Raw genomic sequence first — 25,398 nt, 5'->3', positions numbered from 1 at the left:
CTGTTGCTTCCTGACCTGCATATAGGTTTCTGAAGAGGCAGGTCAGGTGGCCTGGTATTCCCATCTCTTTCAGAATTTTCCACAGTTTATTGTGATCCACACAAAGGCTTCAGCATAGTCAATAAAGCAGAAATGGCAAGATAAACGCCTCCATTATTTTCAGTTCTTCTATTTCTGAAACCTCTGGGCTGAACTCTTGTCTTACGGCTAGGGCAGGTAAAAGAGAAATTTATTCTGGACCAAAAAACCTTTAGATCTTTCCACAATCCTCTTCCCCATAAGGGGTGGTTTTCCCAACTGCCTCTTGTGCCAGTTCCAGTTCACCACGAGGGAGAGTCCCAGAACTGAATCTTCTGTTATGTCATCAGATCTTCCCTTTAGAAAGTCTTCCCTTGCCCACAGCTACCAAAAAGATGCAAAACATAGTTCAGTTCAGTTCAGTCGCTCAGTCGTGTCCGACTCTTAGCGACCTCATGAATTGCAGCACGCCAGGCCTCCCTGTCCATCACCAACTCCCGGAATTCACTCAGACTCACATCCATCCAGTCCGTGATGCCATCCAGCCATCTCATCCACTGTCATCCCCTTCTCCTCCCCCCCCAATCCCTCCCAGCATCAGGGTCTTTTCCAATGAGTCAACTCTTTGTATGAGGTGGCCAAAGTATTGGAGTTTCAGTTTTAGCATCAGTCCTTCCAAAGAACACCCAGGACTGATCTCCTTTAGAATGGACTGGTTGGATTTCCTTGCAGTCCAAGGGACTCTCAAGAGTCTTCTCCAACACCACAGTTCAAAAGCATCAATTCTTTGGCACTCAGCTTTCTTCACAGTCCAACTCTCACAGCCATACATGACCACAGGAAAAACCATAGCCTTGACTAGACCAACCTTTGTTGGCAAAGTAATGACTCTGCTTTTCAATATGCTATCTAGGATGGTCATAACTTTTCTTCCAAGGAGTAAGCATCTTTTAATGTCATGGCTGCAATCACCATCTGCAGTGATTTTGGAGCCCCCCAAAAATAACACTGACACTGTTTCCACTGTTTCCCCATCTATTTCCCATGAAGTGATGGGACCAGATGCCATGATCTTTGTTAAAAAGTAGTACTTGGAATAAAAAAGACGGGTTCCCGGAGTACAGCCAAGGGGACGTTGGTCCAGGTGTGAGTTAAAGACAAGAGGTGATTTAATTCACAATACTTGACCGAAACAAAGAGTGAGGAGTATGTGTCTCAGTCAGTCTTGTAGTCTTGCAAACTCCTGCATTCGCCACCTGGACTTGGAATATGACAGCGGCTTTGTTACCACGACGCTACAGCTTTGATTTTATAGACAGTACAAGAGAGGCCGCGGCCAGAGGAAAGAGGAGAAATGTGAGCGCTCCTGTTGTAGCATCTCTCAGATCAAGTTATTTGCGCAGAGGAGAGTGCAAGGGAAGCTGCGCGCAACCTGTGAAACACATTCGTTTTTCCTAAAACGTTCCAAAGCTTGACAAATCAGCAAATTTCATCAGTCCCCAAGGCGGAAAAGGAGAACACTTTCCATCTTTAGGCAAACATGGGTGCCATTGTTAATCTACAATTTTTGGACAAAAATCCCAAACCTTCTGGCAGGGGAGGGAATGGGGATGGGAAGATAGGTGCCCGGATGGGTTATACTATTACCATACTGGAGAGAGGAGAGTTGGGAAGTGGAATCAGCAGAGGTAAGGTTGGAGAAGGGAGAGTAACTTGGTTCTTGGAGGGGAAAAGGATGAAGCTGATGCGGGGCAGAAAAGAGAAAGAGAGGCAAGCAGAAGAAGAAGACAGAAGAGGATCATTTGGAGATGGATCTCAATGGAGAGGCGCAGAGGTGGAAAGCGCCCAAGCGAAGCCTCGCTGCTGCACTTTCTTCAGGCCCTGGGGAAGAGAAGGCTCCTTCCCAAGGCAAGTGGTTTGAAAGACTGTGTCTCACAAAAAGATATGTCCGTTTTAACCAAGATTTTATTACTCCGAGGGTGCTTTGCTCCACTTTCTGTCGCGGTAAACACAGGTTGAGCATTTTCGAGGGCGCACCTGTGGTTGCGTGTATCTGGAGCAGTAGCCCCCGTATCCGAGGTTTCGGAAAGGCGAAGTTGTTCGTATCCCCAAATGGCAGCAGCTTCGAATTTAGAAACGGATTCCAGCTGCGGTTCTGTGCTTGGGCATTTCAACTGGCATCAACAAATTTTAGCATGCTTGGTTTTAAAATACAAAGGAAAGAATGGGGGAGGAGGTGAGGTTAAGTAGTAGCGAAATGTTTTGGGTTTAAATAGTAATAAATTCCCACTGAAACCATCGTATTCCCGGGTAGCTCAGTTGGACCCGCATCAGGACATTAGTCGGAAGACCCAGGATTCAAGACCCCGTTCTGGTGTAGATTCTTTCACTTTCCCCATAATTTCATACATACACAAAAAAACTACTGAACCCTGCTTTCGTTTGGAGCCCGTTACTAGTCACATGGTTATTCTTTTGTTTTAGCCTCTGTTGAATGTTACTTCAAAATCTTCATAGAAATCAGACAGTGACATAGGTTCTATTTGTCACCCTCTTGTTGAATGTGGGTGCTAACCAGTGCAAGAGCCCTGTTAGAAATTTGCTCTCTACAGCAAAACCTTTGCTCTAAATCGTTTTAAACACGCTCTTCTTTTGTAGGTCTAAAAGAGAGATCATTTTGGTTTTATAAAAAGTTTAAAATTGAAGTTAGATATAAAGAAAAATAGAGAGGACATTACAGAAAGTTTCCCTATACTCTCACACAGTTTCCCTAGTAGGATGATACACTGGCCAAATTAATGAACTGAAATTGATAAATTTTAGAAAATAGAATCCATAATCTTTTCAGATTGCCTTAGTTTTGCCTAGTATACCTTTTCATTTCCAGGATATTGAACCAGCAATGCTAGAAAGGATCTAGTCTAATGATGTTTAAATTGGTGAAATTTATCCAGGGGACTTCCTCTTGCCAACTGTGAGGTTTCTCAAAACCATCCAAAAATGACACCGATTTTTTTAAAGAATATCTAGGAAAAGCTGATTTTTAATGTTGAGCAGGTGCCTTCCTTCTGCATCACAGGCAGATTCTTTACCACCTGAGCCACCACCCTTCTGTATACAAGATCATGTGTAAAATCCCTTGTATCTCCATGTGTTTTATCTACTCTGTAACCAAATCCTTCTTGCTGCATCTTTTCATTCATTTTCTCATGAGTTCCCTGCTTATATAACAAGAAAACCAATGATCCAATGGATTGCTTTTGCAGCTGTTCCAATGCTAGAGGCTTTGGTTCCACATAAGGTGGCTATTTTGGCAAAAGGACAATAAAATGGAAGAGGGAAAAGGGAGGGAAAAGTCTATCTTAAATCTCCACCAAGAAAAAGAAGCCCAGGGTAGTCCCTGGCAGTTCAGTGGTTAGGACTGCACAGTTTTCACTGCTGAGGATGCAGGTTCAATTCCTGGGTGGAGAATTATGATCCTACAATAAGAAAAAGAGACCCACCCCTACTTTAAGGGGAAATTCACCTTCCTTTCTACCACTTCTAGAGAAGGATTCTGAGCAAGAAAATTCAGGGTCATTATGGTATCAATAACTATACACGCCTTAGTACTTCTGAAAGATGTACTCCTGAAAGATGATGATGCTGTGAAAGTGCTGCACTCAATATGCCAGCAAATTTGGAAAACTCAGTAGTAGCCACAGGACTGGAAAAGGTCAGTTTTCATTCCGATTCCAAAGAAAGGCAATGTCAAAGAATGCTCAAACTACTGCACAATTGCATTCAGCTCACATGCTAGTAAAGTAATGCTCAAAATTCTCCAAGCCAGGCTTCAGCAGTATGTGAACCGTGAACTTCCAAATGTTCAAGCTGGTTTTAGAAAAGGCAGAGGAACCAGAGATCAAATTGCCAACATCCCCTGGATCATGGAAAAAGCAAGAGAGTTCCAGAAAAACATCTATTTCTGCTTTATTGACTATGCCAAAGCCTTTGACTATGTGGATCACAATAAACTGTGGAAAATTCTGAAAGAGATGGGAATACCAGGCCACCTGACCTGCCTCTTCAGAAACCTATATGTAGGTCAGGGAGCAACAGTTAGAACTGGACATGGAACAACAGACTGGTTCCAAATAGGAAAAGGAGGACGTCAAGGCTGTATATTGTCACCCTGCTTATTTAACTTCTATGCAGAGTACATCATGAGAAACTCTGGGCTGGAAGAAGCACAAGCTGGAATCAAGATTGCCAGGAGAAATATCAATCACCTCAGATATGCAGATGACACCACCCTTATAGCAGAAAGTGAAGAGGAACTAAAAAGCCTCTTGATGAAAGTGCAAGAGGAGAGTGAAAAAGTTGGCTTAAAGCTCAGCATTCAGAAAACGAAGATCATGGCATCTGGTCCCATGACTTCATGGGAAATAGATGGGGAAACAGTGGAAACAGTGTCAGACTTTATTTTTTAGGGCTCCAAAATCACTGCAGATGGTGATTGCAGCCATGAAATTAAAAGATGCTTACTCCTTGGAAGGAAAGTTATGACCAACCTAGATAGCATATTGAAAAGCAGAGACATTACCTTGCCAACAAAGGTCCATCTAGTCAAGGCTATGGATTTTCCAGTAGTCATGTATGGATGTGAGAGTTGGACTGTGAAGAAAGCTGAGTGCTGAAGAATTGATGCTTTTGAACTGTGGTGTTGGAGAAGATTCTTGAGAGTCCCCTGGACTGCAAGGAGATCCAACCAGTCCATTCTAAAGGAGATCAGTCCTGGGTGTTCTTTGGAAGGAATGATGCTGAAGCTGAAACTCCAGTACTTTGGCCATTGGAAAAGACTCTGATGCTGGGAGGGATTGGGGGCAGGAGGAGAAGGGGATGACAGAGGATGAGATGGCTGGATGGCATCACCAACTCGAGGGACATGAGTTTGATTGAAGTCCAGGAGTTGGTGATGGACAGGGAGGCATGGCATGCTGGAATTCATGGGGTCGCAAAGAGTCGGACACGTCTGAGTGACTGAACTGAACTGATGAGGTATAACTTGGTGATAAGACACCAATGACAACATGCAAGGTTATCAGTAATTCATGGGTATACTAATTTGGCTTTTTAAAGATGCTTGTCCCATTTCAGGTTTTCTTTTCAAGGTCAGCCTTTAGAGGTCAAATGAAAACAGATTCTGTTTCTTGGCTGAGAAGAAAAGAACGACCACGAAGGGACTCGAACCCTCAATCTTCTGATCCGGAATCAGACGCCTTATCCATTAGGCCACGCGGCCAGTTGATGAAGTCATGCTTTCAAATTTGAAAGCTGAAACGTGGTACGTTTCTATTTTCAAATTTCTAATTTCAGTTAGAGGACGATTTCATTGATAACATTTCCACCCCAAAGGGCATAAAACTGCATCAAATCCCTGACAATAATTACTAAAATTAATAAATGGTAAGGCGATCAGAAGTGATGCAAACTTTGAAGGCTGTCTTGCCTAAGTCACTGAAAATGATGATACAGTTTCGATGGAAACTAATGAGCCAAGAACTGAAGTCTGCAATGAAGGAGTGATGACAGCATAAGGAAAGGGAGCTTCAGAACTTGGCATGTTCTGATCTGTTCTATTGCAAAGACACAAAGGCACATCCTCCAAGGAGAAAAACCTGTAAGCTCAAACAGAAGAGTAGCAGCTAGGGCCTGGACTGAATGAGTCTGAAGAAACACCTCGTGCTGTTTCCTATGAAATTGTTTTAGTTAAATCCTTTTCCTTCTAGAAATGGGTTCAATGAGAAGCATTAGATTAGATAATGGTCCCTTGTTGTTTTCCTGTGTGGAGAGACTGTTGGTTCTAGTAGAAACTGAAGAGTGGAAATCCACACCACATTGGGCCTGGCCAGCAAGAGCTGTTACACTTGGTTCTCAGCCTCCCATCAACTAACTCCAAGACCCCCGTTGCCAAAGAAATGCTTGGGGGCAGTCTCAACAACCAGCAGAAAGGGACCTGTTACAGAACATTTTCTTGCATCTTCAAATTCCTCCTCCTTCAACTCTCTTTCTCTCTGCCTACAAAGGCTGCAAGAAAGATGTGCAAGACAATGAAGAGGGATACAAACAGAAATAGTGTGAGTACCGTCTGGAGAAATTTAGGTGAGGGACTTGGCAAGAAATGAAACTCTCTGTGTCTAGCAATATGGTCTGAAACCCAGCAATGCTTTGTCTAGGAGACACAGCATCTCTGGTTCTGAAAACCTAGAGAAGGAAGACAAAGAAGAGAAGAGGAAGGAAAATGTTCCTGATAATTGCAACATTGCTCTCAAACAGAATCTTTTTAGCACTGAGGAAAATTCAAGAAATCTGACTTGGGAACTAAAACCTGAAAGATAAAATAAATTGGCCAAATGTGCAAAGATAATTACTCAGGGAAAACCTAATAATAGGAGCCTGGGTAGCTCAGTTGGTAGAGCATCAGACTTTTAATCTGAGGGTCCAGGGTTCAAGTCCCTGTTCAGGCATGCAATACTCTATTTTATCTCTATTCACACAGGAATGAGTTCCAGGAAAAGATGCCCTGCTTTGTATGAGTATGCGTGCAACTCTTGGTAATCCTATTGAAACTTTGCTCGTTGCTTTACAAGGATGAAATGATTGTGTGATGAATTTACCAACCCTAAGGGAAAGTCTTGGGAAATTGTTCAGACTAGAGACTGCAGACCCAAAGGTTTGGATTTTATGTAGTGTTTAGAAGAGAATCTCTTTCTTCAATTGACCAGGGGTGGGGGTGGGGGTCGGGGGGGTGGAAATCAGCCAAGACTTCTGAACTCTAATAACAAAGATAAAGTCTTGAAACCAGAAACACAAGACACTTCAGCCAGCCATATAGAAAATCAATTCAAATGACAGCAGCTACATCAGAAATGATAAAGTGGCACATTTTCCAAGTGCTTAAAGAATGGAATTGTCAGTCCAAAATACTATATCCAGAGAAAATATCCTTCAGAAATGAAGAAGACAACAAGATAGTCTCAGATAAAGGAAAACTAAGGTAATTTGCTGCCAATGAACTACCTTAAAGAATGGCTACAGTAAGTTCTCCAAACAGAAAATAAATGATAAGAGAAAAAACATTGGATATCAGGAAACAAACAAAAAGCAAAAAACATGGTGAGTACAGTAAACTTTCCTTGTCTTGAGTTTTCTTAATTATGTTTGAAACAAAAGTATAACAGTTTTGAAACAAAAGTATAACTCTGTTGTGGTTCTAAGTATATGTGAAAGAAATGCTTAAGACAATTATATTACAAATGAGGAAAAGTAAAGTGACAAAAAGGAAGGTGAAGTTGCTACATTTCACTTGAACTGGTAAAATGGTGACACCAGTACACTCTGATAAGTTAAATATCTATAATAGAATTCTTAGAGCAACTACTTTTAAAAACATCTGCACAAAGAATACAGTAAAAAAAATAGTATAGATAAATGAATATGAAATTCTAAAATATGTACAAGTGGTCCATAAAAGGCAAGAAAAAGAGAACAAAAAATAAAAATAACAGAGAACAAACGAAACAAAAATTTAAAATTCCAGACTTAAGCCTTGCATACCAATAATTACATTAAATGTAAATAGTCTAGCGGCACCAATTAAATCCACAGGGTAGATTAGAAAATATGATCAAACTATAAGCTGTGTATTTATAAAAAATATTTACCTCAAATATAACCTGTAAATATATAACCAGTTTGAAATTAAGAGGATTTTAAAAATGTCATGCAAATGTTAATCAAAAGAAAGCAGTATATCAATATCAGATAAAATAAGCTTTATAACAAAGAAAAGACAAAGGAGGACATCACATGATCAAAGTGCCCATCCATCAAGAATGGCATAGCAATTCAAAATATGTATGCACCAAATCACAGAGCTGAAAAATATGTGAAGAAGGAAAAACAAAAACAAAACCTGATAGAGCTGAAAGGGAAAATAAGCAAATTTACCAATAAAGCTGGAGACTTCAGTGTCTCTCTCAGAATAATTGATGGAACAACTAAACAGAAAATGCCCCAGGACACTTTTCAAATCCATCAAATATCCAAGATAGAGCATATCCTGGGACATAAAACAAACCTCAACAAATTTAATAAACTTGAAGGATACAGTGTGTTCTCTGACCACAGTGGAACCGAACCAAAAGTCACAGAAAGATGAGGCAGATTTTTCAAACAGTTGAAAGCTAAACAACACAATTCTAAATAACCCATAGAATAAAGCAGAATCTCAATGGATACAGGAAAAGAAAAAAAGTCTCGTATTAGTCATCTAAGTTTTCATTGAGAGAGCCAAAGGGGAAAAGAGCGAAAAAAAACCTAAAGCAAGCAAAAGAAAAACAACAATAAAAATCAAGGTCGACGTAGGGCGGGGGCGAGGGTGGGGGTCGGATGGGGGGGACGTGGGCAGCACCATGGTCAGGAAATCCGGTATCGGTTTGTCTCCCAAGGTCTTGTAGCTCTGGTTCTGAGATCCACAGGGTCCAAGCTGAGGACAGGAACGGACAGCAGGATGATCCAGCGATTTTTTGCCCCTCTTAATATATACGGAATCCGGAATCCTTTACTGAACGAAAGAGCATCAGGGAGCACCCTGAGCCCGACGTGCAAAATGAACTTGCCGTTTGCCAAATTATTTCTTGAGATCCCACTATCCTCGTGGAAAGGGCAGAGCTTCCCACTTGCAGACAAAATTTGGTGCGACAGCCAACTCAGGTACTAGCTTTAGAGGAAATTCTAAATTATCCTTGATGGGCGAAGCAAGAAACCGACCTTGTTCATCAGCTCCCCCCGTTGACTCCGAAAGTCAGCCAGGTTTGGCAGTTCTCAGCCTTTGAGGCGAGAGAGCTGAGCTGCTTGGGAAAGTTAATGCCAGGAGGGCGATTAGTGTGGGTCAAGGCGAAAGAACTTGAGAGCAGAAAGCAGGGAATGATAAGGAAAGGCAAGCTGAGACATGGTGGAGTACAGGGCTGCCGCGCGGCCACAGGAAGGTGGAGGAGGAAAAAAATTGGACAAACGCTTAGGTTGACAAAACATCTGGCTGGGAGGAGAGGCGGTGAGCTGCCCGTCTCTGCTGCGCTTCCTCTGGGTACATGGAAAGCTCACAGCTCCATGCTCAATAAAAGAAGCGAGCCTGCGGGCACTTTTCCGCAGGAAGATCCCCTTCGTTTTGCTCGACTGTCGCGGCTTTCGGAGGACTTCGTTGCTCTTTCCCGGCGTCGAGTTTCTGTTTTCGGTGGATCCGGGTGGTATTGGCTGTTTCCGATCGCGGGGCAGCCGGGCCCGCAGCGTCCGGATACACACGCGCCAGTGGTAGGAGAAGCGGTCAAAATAGAAACGGGATCCGCCTGCGTCTTTAGATTTCAGCACCAGAGGTATAGGTAGGAGTGAGGGTTTTTCCCTGTGTTGAGCTTGGAATGCAAGATATGAAAGGTAAGCCAGTAATCAAGTATCTTTAACTGTTTCAGGTTTTCAGAAGCTCACTTAACTTCCCTCTAAATAGTTTAGTGTGTCAGTTGTCAGAACTTTAATCTCAGGGCCAAGAAGTCCAGACTGTTCCGATTAGAATCCCGTTCTTTGTCCCACTTGGTTTTTGTCTTCCTTCTGCTGTGGCAATCGTCTCGGTGACGTCGAGGTTCACAGCAGGAGATGAGGGATTTCACCGAAACCCACTGGGTTATGTTTTTACTTTCTATGTGTACAGGACTATAAGGAGGAAAAGCTTAGGAAAGCTAAATCTGTCCCTTGAAGAACAGTTTGAGCGTATTCCAGAGAAAAACAGAACCAACGCCTGGAGGTGCCGGGGATTGAACCCGGGGCCTCATACATGCAAAGCATGCGCTCTACCACTGAGCTACACCCCCTCGCTGGCTACCTTCTTGCTAATACTTTTCTGGAAATTAATTTTGTTTCCTGAGGTTCTGGATTCCTGAGCGTCTTGACAGTAGCGTTTAATGCCAAGTTTTAGGCCGGAGACCCTCAGAAACCAAAGAAGGATGTTGATACTCTAGTGTATAGAAGTTGTGCCAGGGATCAGCCCGGGGCAAGGCAAAAGATTGGAACTTATCAGATAACCTCAAGAAGTTTCCACCTTGGCCTTAAAACATGGTTGGGTCTCCTATTACGCTTGACAGGAAATCAGATCAACTCTCAGTATCTGGCTCTTAGATTTCCTCCAAATATGTCTTAGTGGCTCAGTGGTAAAGAATCGGCCGGCCAATGTAGGAGGTGCAAGAGAGGCGGGTTTGATCCTGGGTCAGGAAGATCCCCTGCAGTAGGAAATGGTAAACTATTTCTGTATTCTTGCCTGAAAAATTCCATGGACTAAGGAGCCTGGCAGGCTACAGTCCACGGGGCACCAAGAGTCAGACATGACTGAGCACACATGCACAAAAATGCCTTAAACTGAGACATCCAAGGCCATTGAAATTCAGCTTCTTTCTAGCCTAAAACGCTCCGTGGTATTTGCTGTTTGTTTGTTCCATGGGAATTTTAAGTACTAGATTTGATGGAGGAAAGCCACAATCAGTAAAACACCTTAGAGTGAAGCATTCAGCCTTGCAGTCTAAGGGGCTTCCCCCCCACGCCTTCTAACCTATGCACCGGGGTAATTGAGCGGACCCATCAATGATCCAAAATCTCTTCTTCATAAGGCATGAATGAAACAACAGCTTTAGCAATGGAGAGGAGTGTTAGACTATGAGAGTGAGACCAAAGACAAACAGCCACAAGATGTTAAGGATAAAGATAAAATATGTGTGTGTTTGCTCAGTCATTCAGTTATTTAGGAAGGCAGGAAAAGCCATGTCATTACAAATGGAAAAAATTGCAGGAAAATGTTTTAAAAATTCTTTTGGAAATGGGAGAAAGATTGGAAATGGAGAAGATGAGCTTTGCTTAACAAGCTTTGCTCTTGTTAAACTCAAGATCTATGTGGTGCATGCTTGTGAGAACATTACATGGCAAACTCAATTACTCCCAGCCTTGGATTTGTGAATAATCAATAGACACATGGATGTGGATGGTGGATAAAGACAGAAAAGTGTGCTCATTAGTGCTATTCGTAGGAAAATAAGCTTGTTCCTGGACATTTCTTGAATACTGGGATTTACTATGATTAAAACTGTGTTCTTTGAACTATACAAGATCACAAGAAAACATTTTCTGACAGTAGATTTCTAGTGGTTAATACCTTCTCCTTCTGGTTTGCCCATTAATGAACTTTTGCCAATATTCACAAAATAATTTTGAGTTCCTCTTGAAATTGGAAGAATATAATTTGCCTGACAGACTTGTACCTTCAGTATTTTTTAGCTCGTGAACTGCTAAAGAGGATTATTGTGACTGGTGCTATAAAATATGATGCATTCCAATATTAAGAAGGTTGGCAGAAACACTTCTGGGTCATAATGTGTTGCACCTGGAGAAAACTGCCTGTCTATTGGATTCTCAGGGATTCATAATAATAAGGTATATTTTTTTTCTTTTTGCCCCATGAACAAGTTGGGAATTTTAAAAATTAAATATTTAGAGCTATAAAAATGTTGAGTAACTATTTTGTACATCTGAAACTAATATGATATTGTAAATCATCTATACTTCAAAAAAATCTAGACTATGGATTCATTTAATATAGAATTCTTATGAGGAATTAAACTTGTAAATTGAGAGACAGAACACACTCATGCCATATATACTCAATTCAGAAAATCGGAAAATCAATGACATACAGGTTTAATGCTGCACTGTCCAAAATGGCAGCCACTAGCCACTTTGAGTATTAAACACTTTAAAAGATGAGATGTGCTGTAAGTGTAAAATATATACCAGACCTCAAAGACTTAATATGATATTTAAAATTTAACCCATATCACTAATAATTTTTATTGACTACTTATTTAAGTGACGGTTGATATACCAAGTCATTTATATAGTCTTCTTAAATTAAGACCATCTATTTTTATTTTTAATGTGACTACTACAAAATTACAAGTTATAAAAGTGACTCATTTATGGCTTTATTTTATTGCTATTGGATAGCCAGAGCTACAAGAAGATATTACATGTTTAGGTGTTGTTCTGGGAGAACCCCAGAACCATTTGTGTGGCCATGACACAAAGCATTTACTTGCATGATTTCCTTTGATAGTTATAGTAGCATTTTTGACATAACTATTATTAGCCTTATTTTTAAGATATTGAATGGAAAACTAATTATGTTTTGTGAATTACCCAAGACCTCTCACTTCAATAGAATATAAAGGGATCATTACTGAATTAGGCAATACAATACTCGATGATGCTGTTTGTCCAATCAAATGTTCCTTTATGAGATAAAATGCAAGCTACTGAACTGAGGAGGGATAGGTAGCTAATGGATAGTTTCTAACACCAAGTTCCTGTATAGTGAATGTCTCCATATTGCTTCTAAGTTTGTAACAATTTTCCATTTGCAACTTGATGCAGTTCTAATGTTGAAATATTGTTGCTTATTTTCTTCTGACTAATGTCCAAGAATTACAGACACTGTGAAACTGAAACAGAAATTCAAAAAGAAGAAAATAATTCGAAATGACACAAGGGATAACAAAGCGTTTCAAGGGAAAAAAGTTGAAATAAAAAGGAAAAAATGTATTTGTATCTGAGTCTTGATGACTTTACTGTCAATTTGCTTTCATTTTTCAGTATTCTTGGTCCCTTTGTGAAAGTTCAACAGAATAATTCTTAAAGAAGTGCTTATTTTCATTCTTTCCTAGATAATAAAATAGAAATAAGATGTGCAAATTCTAAATAGAGGTGCAAGATTGAAGGAATGTCTTGTCAAAAGCAAAACTTGGCAATGGTCTTGTAATTGTTTAAAAGCTTGAGAATGTTCACCAAAGCTCCTATTCCAACAGTTTAAAAAGGGGGTGGACTCAAGATGAAAACTCATATTTTCTGATTGGAAATTTTTTCTTGTGTATACCACTTCCACATATATACAAGTATACAGTGTAGTAGTCCTTTTTCTACAGCTTCCCCACCCCCACCCCTCAACCACCACCAGCAATTTTTGTAATTAAAAAGATCACACACATGTCGAGTCCAGCTCGACAGCACAGGTTCCTGAAAGTGCGAGGAGACAAAAGAATGAGAAACACTCAAGAAAGTTACAGTGGGGATCAGGGGACCAACACCACCACGAGGTGAAGGTGCCCAAACTGATCTCAAGCCTGCTTTATTATACTTTTTGAGACTTGCTTGTACATGTTTACATGAGCATAGCAGGCCAGGTGGCCTTCAATGATAATCCTGTGCAGTTAACATTTAACATTTTTGTATCCCTGTTTTTCTTCCTCAAGGACAGACCCAGTTAATCTTTATGTGCCTTCCAGGGGATGGTTTTCCATCCCCAGGCATACATCTTGCTTTCAAGATGTTTTTTTTGTTCCTTCTTGGATTCCTTCAGGAGTCACATAACTGAGTCATTTCCTTTCAGCAAGATTGTTTAATTCTTTTGCCAGGCCTTTTAGTAGGCTTGTCTCCGAGACACACACACACATCAAAGCAGAAATGAATTTTAAGTGCAAGAGGTTGTAGCATGTTGTAATTTCTTAGCTCCTAGGAAAATAATTTCCTGGGTTTTAAAACTTTAAATAAAATACCTCAGTGGGATAGCAACCAAAAGGGAGCGAAACACACACACACAAATTCTTTGATTGTATTTGCGAAAAGCCGTAAATACTGTTGTCAGATACAGACTCGCAATTGCAATACAATTGTTATCTAACGGGTTGGTAATTACGCGAAAGTAAAACCGAGCTGCCGAAACCCGGGATCGAACCAGGGACCTTTAGATCTTCAGTCTAACGCTCTCCCAACTGAGCTATTTCGGCTACTTGCGGGCACTGTACTTAGCTGTTTCCCCAAAATAGCGGAGTTTTCAGTCGTGAGGGCTAAATTTACCTCGTTCAATATCGCCCATTCATTCGCCCCCATATATACTGGCTCCCCTGAAATCCATGTCTAAAAATAGGATCCAATTTTAGGAGACAGTGGATGGGTTGATAGAAAAGGAGGGAAGTAGAGGGAAATAGATTAAAAACAAAAAGCTGCATATATTTTTGCTTGGTCACATTCGGCTACTCCACTAACTCAAAGACTGCTCAGAAAACTGAGGGAATTCAGAATGAAATTATCGACTCATCTTTCAGTGTTTTTTTTTTTTTTTTTTCCGTCTTGCTCTTCAGTGACAAGGCTAAAAGAATGATTGGGCACGTTAATGTGGAGACCGGCTTCTTGCTTCGGATGGAAGAAATTAGGAAGGAGTCAATTCTCTTTTCTCCACTCTCTTTTCCTGGCTTTCGTTATGCTGACACGTGGCCAGTTAGTGCGGGGACCAGAGAATAGAAACCGGAACCACTTAAAGACAATCCATCGGATAATGTGTTTATTTCCGTGTGAGCAAGCAAAACGTGTTTTTAAACGAGAAAAGTAGATGCATGTGTATGGTTTCCAATCCTCTCATAAAGAAAGGATACACCATTACTGAACGACACCTCTCATAACAGAAAGATCCTGAGGATCCTTTTTGAAATAGTAATCATATTTCTGAGGAAGTCTTCAAAGATTGGATAGTTGACCAGACACAAAAGCCATTGTCTCAAATCCACTATTTCTTAAACCTTTAAATTATATCCTCTTAACCTGCGACCCTGGGAGAAATGGAAGGGTAGCAAACCAAATAATACCGTTTCTGCTCTTCAGTCATTTCATCCCATCAGTTCTTTCTAAGGTTCCCGCCCCAGCAGGAACCTCAACTTCCTGGAGGCATTTTTTCTGCAATGACCAGGACAGATTTCCTAGTGGAACTTTTCCCCTGACTTCAACCTCTCTCCTCTTCTCTTTCCTATTCTTATAAAATTTTTCAGCTCCTCTCCTCCTTAAGAAAAGATGAACTACAGTCTGAGAGAAGGTATTTCAATGCTTATGCTTAAGGAAAGACATTATCTGTGAAGAACTTTTACAAAACAGTAAGTAAAAGACTAAAATCTCATTAAGAACAAATTAACAGCAGGTCACAAAAAGAGGATACCAAAAATAGCCAATAAGCAATTTAAAAGGTGCCCAACATAATATGCCCTGAGGGAAATGTAAATTTAAAACCCCAAAACCGAATGAAATAATACTTCTCTTCACCGCTCAATTACCTAAGATATAAGCATCTGAATGCAGAGTTCCAAAGAATAGCAAGAAGAGATAAGAAAGTCTTCCTCAGCGATCAATGCAAAGAAATAGAGGAAAACAACAGAAGGGGAAAGACTAGAGATCTCTTCAAGAAAATTAGAGATACCAAGGGAACAAGTCATGCAAAGATGGGCTCGTTAAAGGACAGAAATGGTATGGACCTAACAGAAGCAGAAGTGTTAAGAAGAGGTGGCAAGAATACACAGAAGAACTGTACCAAAAAGATCTTCATGACCAAGATAATCACGATGGTGTGATCACTCATCTAGTGCCAGACATCCTGGAATGTGAAGTCAAGTGGGCCTTAGAAAGCATCACTAGGAACAAAGCTAGTGGAGGTGATGGAATTCCACTGGAGCTATTTCAAATCCTGAAAGATGATCTGTGAAAGTGCTGCACTCAATATGCCAGCAAATTTGGAAAACTCAGCAGTGGCCACAGGACTGGAAAAGGTCAGTTTTCACTCCAATTCCAAAGAAAGGCAATGCCAAAGAATGCTCAAACTACCGCACAATTGCACTCATCTTACATGCTAGTAAAGTAATGCTCAAAATTCTCCAAGCTAGGCTTAAGCAATACGTGAACCGTGAACTTCCAGATGTTCAAACTGGTTTTAGAAAAGGCAGAGGAACCAGAGATCAAATTGCCAACATCCCCTGGATCATGGAAAAAGCAAGAGAGTTCCAGAAAAACATCTATTTCTGCTTTATTGACTATGCCAAAGCCTTTCACTGTGTGGATCACAGTAAACTGTGGAAAATTCTGAAAGAGATGGGAATATCAGACCACCTAACCTGCCTCTTCAGAAAGCTATATGTAGGTCAGGAAGCAACAGTTAGAACTGGACATGGAACAACAGACTGGTTCCAAATAGGAAAAGGAGGACGTCAAGGCTGTATATTGTCACCCTGCTTATTTAACTTCTATGCAGAGTACATCATGAGAAACTCTGGGCTGGAAGAAGCACAAGCTGGAATCAAGATTGCCAGGAGAAATATCAATCACCTCAGATATGCAGATGACACCACCCTTATAGCAGAAAGTGAAGAGGAACTATAAAGCCTCTTGATGAAAGTGCAAGAGGAGAGTGAAAAAGTTGGCTTAAAGCTCAGCATTCAGAAAACGAAGATCATGGCATCTGGTCCCATGACTTCAGGGAAATAGATGGGGGAAACAGTGGGAACAGTGTCAGACTTTATTTTTTGGGGGCTCCAAAATCACTGCAGATGGTGATTGCAGCTATGAAATTAAAAGACACTTACTCCTTGGAAGGAAAGTTATGACCAACCTAGATAGCATATTGAAAAGAAGAGACATTACTTTGTCAACAAAGATCCATCTAGTCAAGGCTATGGTTTTTCCAGTGGTCATGTATGGATGTGAGAGTTGGACTGTGAAGAAAGCTGAGCGCCGAAGAATTGATGCTTTTGAAGTGTGGTGTTGGAGAAGACTCTTGAGAGTCCCTTGGACTGCAAGGAGATCCAACCAGTCCACTCTAAAGGAGATCAGTCCTGGGTGTTCATTGGAAGGAATGATGCTAAAGCTGAAACTCCAGTACTTTGGCCACCTCATGCAAAGAGTTGACTCATTGGAAAAGACTCTGATGCTGGGAGGGATTGGGGGCAGGAGGAAAAGCAGACAACAGAGGATGAGATGGTTGGATGGCATCACTGACTCGATGGACGTAAGTCTGCGTGCACTCCGGGAGTTGGTGATGGACGGGAAGGCCTGGTGTGCTGTAATTCATGGGGTCGCAAAGAGTCAGACACGACTGAGTGACTGAACTGAACTGAACTGAACTGAACTGAAGAAAACTGATAATATCAAGAGCTGCTGAGCATGTGGAGCAACTGGAATAGTCACTCTCACACTGCTGATGAGACTGTAAACTGGTGCACACACATTAGGAAACTATTTGCAAATACAGACTAAAATTAAATATACATATAAGCTATGCCCCACCCAATAAAAAAACTCCACAGCTCCATTTACACCCAAGAGAAATGCGTATTTTCCTTGAAAGACATATACAGGAATGCCAGTGACCACATTAGACATTTCAGACCGAAACTTGGAGCAGTCTAAATATACATCAACAGTAAAATGGATTTAAGAGTTTTGATGCATAGTATTCATACAGTGGATTACTACGAACAATGAAAAAAGAACTACCAATACTAGCAAAAATATGAATGTATTCAACTTTTAAAAAAATGAATGAAAAATCCATACTCAAATCAGTACATATTGTATGATACTACTTATATTATTTCAAAACACACAAAAAACTAATCCATGGTGTTAGAGAGTGGTATTGATAGAGAGTGGTATTGATTGGGATGAGTCACAAGGAAGCTACCGGGGGTTGAAATATCATTTATCTTTGCCAGAGCTATTAGTTACATGGCATATAACCCATCAAACTGAATAATTAAATTTCATCCATTTTTGTTTATATTAATTAAGCCTCAGTTTAAATAACAAAATAAAGAAGAGAAGAAAAAAAAAAAAGATCTCCTTGGATACCACTTTGCCTCTAGTACATCTTATCTCTTTATTAGTATGTGAATTTCAGATTGTGGTCTGCAGGCTGATATCTGGCTAAGGATTGTTTTTTACCCATCTGAGACCACAAGGAACTTTTTATATAAAGTGGACAGTACCAGGACATAGGACTACTTTTGTTGAATACAGTAGAAACAATTTCAGGGGCTTTCAGAATTTCAGAAATAATAATCTCTGGAATGAGGAAGTGACAGCACCTGAGAGGCACCTGCCAAGTGAATTTTAATAAAAATTTATAAAATGTGTAAGGCTTCCCAGGTAGCTCAAATGGTAAAGAATCGGCCTGCAATAAAATGTGTATATCTGGACAAGTTCTCAAATCTCAGTCTGATTTGGAAAGAGTTGAGCTTTTTGCCTTTAGCTAAAATTTGGTGGGAATGTAAATTCAGATACAAGTCTTTAGACAGCTTCCTCTAAAAAATATTTTAGATTCTCTTACAGATTCTTTCTCCCTCAGCATTCCTCTACCAATCCAGGGTTTTACCCACTACAGCCAGCCGTGCACCTCGCCCCTAATCAAACCAAGCCTCACCTTATGCAGGGGAAAGGTTGAACTGGAAACTTAAGGAAAGTAATTAGAACGCAATGTGGAAATTTACACATGAGTGTCAACACGGAGATTGAAATGCGACTAAAAGTGAGCAAAACTACTGTGCAAATTCCATTGAGGAGCACATAGGATGAAAGAGAGGAGCCCAGCTGACCCAAGAAGGAAGAGGCGGGATGGAGTGAAGTGCAGGAAGTAAAGGAGAAAAGGGACGGAAAGGAAGTGGACAGAGGAAAAGCATCCTCAAAATTATTAGGATTTGAGGGGAGTTTGGGGGTCCAGGCTCCATATTTTTCTGTCTCCGTCCAGGTATGAGAGGAGAGATGCGTTCTCAAGGGATGTAGGCTTGTCACAGAAAAGGATCTGGCTCCTCTAGTCCAAGACCATTTTGGCTTTGGGAGCGCCTCACAGCTCTTTGCATCGTCAGATGGACAAGTGGAGTGCCTTGGGGATGTACTTGAGGTGAGTTTTCATTTAAAGTCCCGGAACCGCTGGGATGGGTAGCTTGGAAGCTGCACAGATGCCCCGGTTTTCGCGCTTGGATGCTGTGAATCGACCGGTTGCAGCTGCAGCTTTGAGATCCAAGAAAGCGTCTTACTTCTTAAGGCTTTGCTTGAAACGCGAAATATGAGAAAGTTTCTGTTGCTTGCTCCACATACTTCCAAATCTTGCTCCTGAAGAAACTCTTCCTAACATTTGCAACAGGCTCCTTTACTACTTACATGATGCTAGGAAGAGTCTCAAAGGAGTCTGAAGAGCAGAATGAGAACTGAAGACCTTGGTTGCAGAAAGCCAGTCACAGAACAAAGGGTAATACCTACAGAGGAAACCATTCTCCCCTCACTCCTTGTACAGGCACAAAGGCAATATAGAGGAATCATTCACAGGTCAAGGGGATGACCTCAAAATTGGCTGTACAGGTGACTTGTGACAACTGATGGACAGTTACAGCTTCCTCTGGAGATTAAGAAAAGGAGAGGGTGCATTATGGAAGATCTCCAGGTTTCCTGGCTTTTGTAGATAGAAAAAGAGACTGCTTTCTGAACATTTAACAGATTTCTTGCCTGGTTTTCCCTTTTGTGACTGAAAAAAAAACTTTTTTTTTTTTTAAAGTGTATCCTCCTGCTTAGGCATTGTGAGGCCAGAATCTGAAACTGTACAAACAGCTCTAACCTGGAGATATGCATTGCTCAGTAGTTTGGAAGAAGGGTGTCCCTGGAGAGTAGGTAGATTGAAGTTGAGATAGATGTATTGGGATTGGGAGTACAAGAGTTCATTATCTATCTGTGGAAAACAAAGAAGTGAATTTTCCCCTGGATTGATCTTGGACCCTGGAGTTCAGAACATTTGCCATTTCAGACTGGAAACTTCCCTAAAATACCCGTGTGTGCTAAGTCTCTTCAGACTCTTTGCAACCACATGGATTGTAGCCGGCCAGGCTCCTCTGTCTCTGGGCTTCTCCAGGCAAGAATACTGGAGTCGGGTAGCCATGCCTTCCTCCAGATGATAGGATCAAACCCGTGTCTCTTATGACTCCTGCACTGGCAAGCGTTCTTTACCACTAGTGCCACCTGGGAAGCCCCTTAGAATACCCAGAAAAGCACTATTTCCCTTTATAGATTTCTGCTGAGGTGACTGCCATCTTTTCCTCATTTATCATTTGTTTGTAGTTAAACAACTTTTATGTAAGCTCCAGAGTTTGAGGGTCTCTGATGGAAAAAGTGACCACCAGTGCATCAAGTTGTTAACCACTGGCAGTGAAGTCTAGTGAAATATTTTAGTGAAATCTTCTTCAGCCTCCTGCAACCTGGGTTAGGAAGGAGCTAGAATAAAAGAACCACAAAAGAACTTGAGTGATTAACTTTCTGACAAGGAATCAGGTGGTCTGTCCATTAGGTCAACACAGACTGCCATTTGCTGATACTTTCAGATTCCATACAAGTGGGAATTGGATGGTTGGGAAAACTGCCACTTGCTTTTTAAAACATTTTGGCGGTGGCAACTGCTGAGAATGCTTAGAGAGATTCGGTCAATAACAGAGCTAACAATGGGTAACCTTAGTGAACGGGCACGATTCCTTCCTGTGTAAGGTTAAGAAAGAATTGCCATAGCCAAGAAGATTGAGTGTGACAAAGATATTTCAGGCAGCAAGAGGTCTTAGGGTACGTTGGCAAGAAGAATATATGAAAATGTGGGTACTGGGGATGGGACCCAGTGTCTCATGCATGCTAAGCACTGAGCCATACCCTCAGGTCCTCACTGAGTTATCAGAAGATTTTTCATACCTTCTAGTGACCAGCATTGCATCTGAAGACCAAGTTATCAAACACAAAACAACCTTAAGTTCAATTCCGCTATTTCTAAACTCCTTAGCTTTATCCTCTCTCAGGCATAGTTGTTCCAGGAGAAAGAAACCTTAATAATAGAAAGAAAGGCACTGTTTCTGATTTGCAGTCAGCTTGTGAGGAACTTGCCTAAAAGTTGGATTCCCATCAGATTAGATTGCCTGAATTGCACTTCCATTCTATCACTTGGGTGAGTCTTGGGACAGAACATTCTCCTGCAATGTTTTGAATATTATTCTTTGTATTCTTTTGACTCCTGGATACATTACATACTTCAAAAAATAAAATTTACTTTAAGTGCATGTGAAAATACTCCAAAATTGAGTATGAATAGAAAAAATCTAACTGTATTTCAAAAGGATAATATAACCTCATTCAAGAGAAAAATAGAGAACACATCCAAGTAAATGTTTTACACACTACTTTATCTCAATTGAAAAGACAAGAAAAAAAAGCAAACAAATCATAACCTCTATGTAGAAGGGTTATTGTTTGTAGTGTTAAGGGTATGTCAATTCTCATATTTTGTATGAATTTTACTTTTATTTGCTATGTGTGAATTTACCTTTGCGTGATTGGGGAAATTAATACATATATTGTTGAAATTCAGGGCTTTCACTATGGGGTGAAGGAGGTAACAAGTAACTGTTGGCACTGGATAGAAGATGTATGAGTGTGTGTGCATGCAAGTATGTATGTGTATCTGTCATTTTCCCTCTAGATCTGTCTAATAGGGCTAGGAAAGCTAATATCTCAGTATCAATAAGTAATGCTAGCCCAGTATCTTGATTTTTGAATATTGATCCCCACTAAAAGGAAACAGAGCTACCAGTAGGATTCACAGACTCTAGGACTGGACCAGAGATAGTATAATATGTACCTAAGATGCCTTTCCATACTATAATATGCTGCCGCTGCTGCTAAGTCACTTCAGTCGTGTCTGACTCTGTGTGACCCCAAAGACGGCAGCCCACCAGGCTCCCCCATTCCTGGGATTCTCCAGGCAAGAACACTGGAGTGGGTTGCCATTTCCTTCTCCAATGCAGGAAAGTGAAAAGTGAAAGTGAAGTCGCTCAGTTGTGTCCAACTGTTCGCGACCCTATGGACTGCAGCCTACCAGGCTCCCCCGTCCATAGGATTTTCCAGGCAAGAGTACTGGAATGGGGTGCCATTGCCTTCTCCATACTATAATATAAGTGCTCAAAAATCATGAGGATAATTCAAAAGGATCCAGAAACCAACATGAAGGGCTCTCACTGGTCAGATCGGGGGCACTTTGAGATGAATAATGACAATAAATGATTACAATCTTTGGATACTTAAATGAATAAATATGGAAGAAGGGAATTTTTTCCTTACAGTGGTATGCCAACCAATAAATGCAGGGGAAATAATGAAGTTTTAAAATCACCATTTACACGGAGAAGGAACCACTCCAGTTATTATTGCCTGAGAAATCTCATGAACAGAGGAGCCTGCCAGGCTACAGTTCATGGGGTCACAAGAGTTGGACATGACTTAGCAACTAAACAACAAAAACATTGTGATATGTCTGGCTTTCCTACTGTTATGGATTGTCGTATCATTGTGGTTGGAAAATAAAGTTAGAGTAATTTCAATTATATTAAATTTGTTAAGACTTGTTTTGTGACCTAACACATTATCTATCATGGTGAGCATTCCATGTATGCTTGAGAAGAATGTGTATTCCAGGGGTATTGGATGAAATGTTCTGTATATGTCTATTAGGTTCATCTGATCTGATGTGTAGTTTAAGTCCAATATTTCCTTATTGATCTTAAAATGGGGAGATTACTTTGGATTATACAGCTAGGCCCGATGTACTCACAAGTGTCTTTAAAAGAGAGGGACAGAGGGATTTCACACACAGAGAGGAGAAGGCAGTGTGACCACAGTGGCAGAGACTGGAGTAAGGCTGCCACAGGCTAAGGAATGCCATCAGCCACTGGAAGTTGAAAGAGGCAAGATTGGACACACACACCCCCAGAGCCTTGGGAGGGAGCACCACTCTGCCAATACCCTGATGTCTGTCTAGTGATACTAACTTTGGATTTCTCGCCTCCAGAAGGGTAAAAGAACAAATTACTATCGTTTTAAGCTGCCAGGTTTATGCTAACTTGTTATGGCCTCTGTCGGTTACTAATAGAGAGGTTTTGAGGGTCATGAAGTTTAAACAGTGCACCACTGAAACGAATGTCTTAGGTTCTTGTGAGCAGGCAATGAGTAAAAGAAGAAAATACAACTCAAGCCACAGCTGGAGGTGCCGGGGATTGAACCCGGGGCCTCGTACATGCGAAGCACGCGCTCTACCACTGAGCTACACCCCCTCACTGAATTACCATCTGTGAGGGTTCTTCAGGAAATAGCTCACCACATTCTGTGGGCCTCTCCCCAGCTGATGTTTGTTGTTTTAGCAGTATTATGTGTTGCAGCAGGATTTATGACTTCTTTAAGACAAAGGAAATAAGGGAGTTGTTAAGGATACTGATTCTTTCTTTAGCAAATAAAACTTGAAGTGGAACAAAAAATACTGAAAAGGTGTCAGAAAATTGACCAAGTTTTCCTTAGATAAAACACTTCTTGCTATTTGATGTTTGCTTTACAGGAATGTTAAGGACAAGATTTTAATGGGAAAACCCCAGGTGAAAATAAAAATCACCATCAATTCTTTCAGCGATTCATTCCCAACACTCTATTCATTTTTATTACATCCCAAAGGCAACTAAGAAGGTTCATAAAATGGTCTAGGAGAACAGTGCTCAAGGTATGAATTAAATGGGCAGATTCAGGATTGGAAAGAAGTGTGGAATTTTAAAAGCAAGTTAGTAGGTAGTAAGACACAGGTTGGAGAGACCTACTGGGTTTACAGAGCAAGAAACAAAGTGGGAGGCACATAAAAAAGAGCCCCATCATTCAAGAAATAGGAAGAAAAGCAAAAAAGAAGTTAGTTGTTCTTTTGCATCCTTGGCAGTGAAAGTAAGGAGTCCTAAAAACTGGCAATTCGTTTCATATATGATATTATACATGTTTCAATGCCATTCTTCCAAATCATCCCACCCTCTCCCTTTCCCACAGAGTCCAAAAGACTGTTCTATACATCTGTGTCTCTTTTGCTGTCTCGCTACAGGGTTATCGTTACCATCTTTATAAATTCCATATATATGCATTAGTATACTGTATTGGTGTTTTTCTTTCTGGCTTACTTCACTCTGTATAATAGGCTCCAGATCATGATGATGTGATCACTAATCTAGAGCCTGATATCTTGGAATGTGAAGTCAAGTAGGCCTTAGACAGTATCACTACGAACAAAGCTAGTGGAGGTGATGGAATTCCACTGGAGCTAGTTCAAATCCTGAAAGATGATCTGTGAAAGTGCTGCACACCATATGCCAGCAAATTTGGAAAACTCAGCAGTGGCCACAGGACTGGAAAAGATCAGTTTTCATTCCAATTCCAAAGAAAGGCAATGCCAAAGAATGCTCAAACTACCACACAATTGCACTCATCTCACATGCTAGTAAAGTAATACTCAAAATTCTCCAAGCCAGGCTTCAGCAATACATGAACTGTGAACTACCTGATGTTCAAGCTGGTTTTAGAACAGGCAGGGGAACCAGAGATCAAATTGCCAACATCCCCTGGATCATGGAAAAAGCAAGAGAGTTCCAGAAAAACATCTATTTCTGCTTTATTGACTATGCCAAACCCTTTGACTGTGTGGATCACAATAAACTGTGGAAAATTCTGAAAGAGATGGGAATACCAGACCACTTAACCTGCCTCTTGAGAAATCTGTATGCAGGCCAGGAAGCAACAGTTAGAACTGGACATGGAGCAACAGACTGGTTCCAAATAGGAAAAGGAGTACGTCAAGGCTGTATATTGTCACCCTGCTTATTTAACTTACATGCAGAGTACATCATGAGAAATGCTGGACTGGAAGAAGCACAAGCTGGAATCAAGATTGCCAGGAGAAATATCAATAACCTCAGATATGCAGATGACACCACCCTTATGGCAGAAAGTGAAGAGGAGCTAAAAAGCCTCTTGATGAAAGTGCAAGAGGAGAGTGAAAAAGTTGGCTTAAAGCTCAACATTCAGAAAATGAAGATCATGGCATCTGGTCCCATCACTTCATGGGAAATAGATGGGGAAACAGTGGAAACAGTGTCAGACTTTATTTTTGGGGGCTCCAAAATCACTGCAGATGGTGACCGCAGCCATGAAATTAAAAGACGCTTACTCCTTGGAAGAAAAGTTATGATCAACCTAGATAGTGTATTCAAAAGCAGAGACATTACTTTGCCAACTAAGGTCCGCCTAGTCAAGGCTATGGTTTTTCCAGTGGTCATGTATGGATGTGAGAGTAGGACTGTGAAGAAGGCTGAGCGCCGAAGAATTGATGCTTTTGAAGTGTGGTGTTGGAGAAGACTCTTGAGAGTCCCTTGGACTGCAAGGAGATCCAACCAGTCCATTCTAAAGGAGATCAGTCCTGGGGGTTCTTTGGAAGGAATGATGCTAAAGCTGAAGCTCCAGTACTTTGGCTACCTCATGTGAAGAGTTGACTCATTGGAAAAGACTCTGATGCTGGGAGGGATTGGGAGCAGGAGAAGGGGACGACCGAGTTTGAGATGG

At 41.0% G+C, this 25,398-nt stretch overlaps 5 non-coding genes across 5 annotated transcripts; 1 reads left to right on the top strand and 4 right to left on the bottom strand.

Annotated features, from left to right (window-relative positions):
* Window positions 1–5,226: 5,226 nt before the first annotated feature.
* Window positions 5,227–5,299, bottom strand: TRNAR-CCG (transfer RNA arginine (anticodon CCG)). Its single transcript has one exon. It is a non-coding gene; the product is annotated as a tRNA-Arg (tRNA).
* A 1,152-nt stretch (window positions 5,300–6,451) lies between these two features.
* TRNAK-UUU (transfer RNA lysine (anticodon UUU)) lies at window positions 6,452–6,524 on the top strand. The gene has a single exon. It is a non-coding gene; the product is annotated as a tRNA-Lys (tRNA).
* Window positions 6,525–9,848: 3,324 nt separating this feature from the next.
* On the bottom strand, window positions 9,849–9,920 carry TRNAA-UGC (transfer RNA alanine (anticodon UGC)). Its single transcript has one exon. It is a non-coding gene; the product is annotated as a tRNA-Ala (tRNA).
* Window positions 9,921–13,858: 3,938 nt separating this feature from the next.
* On the bottom strand, window positions 13,859–13,931 carry TRNAF-GAA (transfer RNA phenylalanine (anticodon GAA)). The gene has a single exon. It is a non-coding gene; the product is annotated as a tRNA-Phe (tRNA).
* A 9,084-nt stretch (window positions 13,932–23,015) lies between these two features.
* TRNAA-CGC (transfer RNA alanine (anticodon CGC)) lies at window positions 23,016–23,087 on the bottom strand. Its single transcript has one exon. It is a non-coding gene; the product is annotated as a tRNA-Ala (tRNA).
* Between the last annotated feature and the right edge of the window lie 2,311 nt (window positions 23,088–25,398).

This window comes from Ovis canadensis, chromosome 20 (genome assembly GCF_042477335.2).
Source record: "Ovis canadensis isolate MfBH-ARS-UI-01 breed Bighorn chromosome 20, ARS-UI_OviCan_v2, whole genome shotgun sequence".
NCBI lineage: Eukaryota > Metazoa > Chordata > Mammalia > Artiodactyla > Bovidae > Ovis > Ovis canadensis.
The sequence above is the reverse complement of the archived record's forward strand: the minus strand, read 5'-3'. Positions and strand labels throughout refer to the sequence as shown.